Raw genomic sequence first — 2,500 nt, 5'->3', positions numbered from 1 at the left:
TTGTGCCTTAACCTAACCTACGTTGTGCCTTAACCTAACCTATGTTGTGCCTTAACCTAACCTATGTTGTGCCTTAACCTAACCTATGTTGTGCCTTAACCTAACCTATGTTGTGCCTTAACCTAACCTATGTTGTGCCTTAACCTAACCTATGTTGTGCCTTAACCTAACCTATGTTGTGCCTTAACCTAACCTATGTTGTGCCTTAACCTAACCTACGTTGTGCCTTAACCTAACCTACGTTGTGCCTTAACCTAACCTACGTTGTGCCTTAACCTAACCTACGTTGTGCCTTAACCTAACCTACGTTGTGCCTTAACCTAACCTACGTTGTGCCTTAACCTAACCTACGTTGTGCCTTAACCTAACCTACGTTGTGCCTTAACCTAACCTACGTTGTGCCTTAACCTAACCTACGTTGTGCCTTAACCTAACCTACGTTGTGCCTTAACCTAACCTACGTTGTGCCTTAACCTAACCTACGTTGTGCCTTAACCTAACCTACGTTGTGCCTTAACCTAACCTATGTTGTGCCTTAACCTAACCTATGTTGTGCCTTAACCTAACCTATGTTGTGCCTTAACCTAACCTATGTTGTGCCTTAACCTAACCTATGTTGTGCCTTAACCTAACCTATGTTGTGCCTTAACCTAACCTATGTTGTGCCTTAACCTAACCTATGTTGTGCCTTAACCTAACCTATGTTGTGCCTTAACCTAACCTATGTTGTGCCTTAACCTAACCTATGTTGTGCCTTAACCTAACCTACGTTGTGCCTTAACCTAACCTACGTTGTGCCTTAACCTAACCCATATTGTACCTTAACCTAACCCATATTGTACCTTAACCTAACCCATATTGTACCTTAACCTAACCCATATTGTACCTTAACGTAACCCATATTGTGCCTTAACGTAACCTAATTTGTGCCTTAACGTAACCTAATTTGTGCCTTAACGTAACCTAATTTGTGCCTTAACGTAACCTAATTTGTGCCTTAACGTAACCTAATTTGTGCCTTAACGTAACCTAATTTGTGCCTTAACGTAACCTAATTTGTGCCTTAACGTAACCTAATTTGTGCCTTAACGTAACCTAATTTGTGCCTTAACGTAACCTAATTTGTGCCTTAACGTAACCTAATTTGTGCCTTAACGTAACCTAATTTGTGCCTTAACGTAACCTAATTTGTGCCTTAACGTAACCTAATTTGTGCCTTAACGTAACCTAATTTGTGCCTTAACGTAACCTAATTTGTGCCTTAACGTAACCCATGTTGTGCCTTAACGTAACCCATGTTGTGCCTTAACGTAACCCAATTTGTGCCTTAACGTAACCCATGTTGTGCCTTAACCTAACCTATATTGTGCCTCAACCTAACCTATATTGCGCCTTAACCTGACGCACGTTGTCGCTGAACCTGCTCTGTAATTGTTATGCAACTCGTTAAATTAGTGTAGTGTTGCCTAACCGCAACCCTCGCAATATAGTTCGCTATTCGCACTGCCCGGTCCCCTGTGTATCGCGTCATGTTAAACACCTTGCAGGTGTTGCTGACTTTCCACATGCTCCTGCTATACACTGTAATGTGGATAGCAGCAGGACGTACATGCCCCCCCCCTTCCCCCCTGCCTTCGCAAGCTGGTCGTTGAGAAGTTTGCATGTTCAATGCCCTTCGCATGCCGACGTACTCAGCCTACGTTGTGGTACGGCCTGTCACCTGTCCGCCGATGTACGCAAAACCCACAAACTGTACTGCACATTGGTCCGTATGTACTGAATGATACATCGTGGCACATGTGTGACCGTACGACGACTGCGCCTAGCAACGGCAGACCATACAGTCCAAATATTGTGCACGCAGCTACGTGTCGTCTCCCTATAAGAGCTGGATTGCAGTGTGGTACGCCATTCAGACGTGTGGGAGGAACGGACGCCCTGGATGGCGATCAGCATGAGCAGTCTGTTGATGTAGTGGAGCGTGTATTCGGACGTAGTCGTCTCTTCTCACACACCGTGATAGCATGTTGCACCGCGTTCCACATCTGCGACATCCTGCAGAGGCCGGCTGACAGTCGTTCGCGCAATGGACACCGCATACGTACGGGGGCTACCTTCCACGTGTTCTCGAGGCGTGCACATGTTGTTGCGTCTATGTGGGCAGACGTAGTGTGTTGTGACACCTGACACAGGCATGCAATACTCGTTGCAAATGGCGATGGACGTCTACGTTTGCTGGTGACGTTACGCAAATGAACAACAGGTAACCCGTTGTGGTGCGGTTGTTCTCGCTAGAGGTGAATCAGTGTTGGCGACGATCGGTCGAGCTATTAACCGGTTGTTTCAGGGATACCCACCATGCCCACGAACGTGAAAGGGGACCCACCATGCCCACGAACGCGAAAGGGGGGATCTGGGTGTGAGGCGATACGCGGCGGTGGCTGGGTGGGACCGTCCCCGGCCGGTGAGGGGGGGCCGCCCGGCGTGCTGGCAGCGCGGT

This window comes from Schistocerca serialis, unplaced genomic scaffold (assembly GCF_023864345.2).
Source record: "Schistocerca serialis cubense isolate TAMUIC-IGC-003099 unplaced genomic scaffold, iqSchSeri2.2 HiC_scaffold_1201, whole genome shotgun sequence".
NCBI classification, from domain to species: Eukaryota; Metazoa; Arthropoda; class Insecta; order Orthoptera; family Acrididae; genus Schistocerca; species Schistocerca serialis.
Note: the sequence above shows the minus strand (reverse complement) of the source record.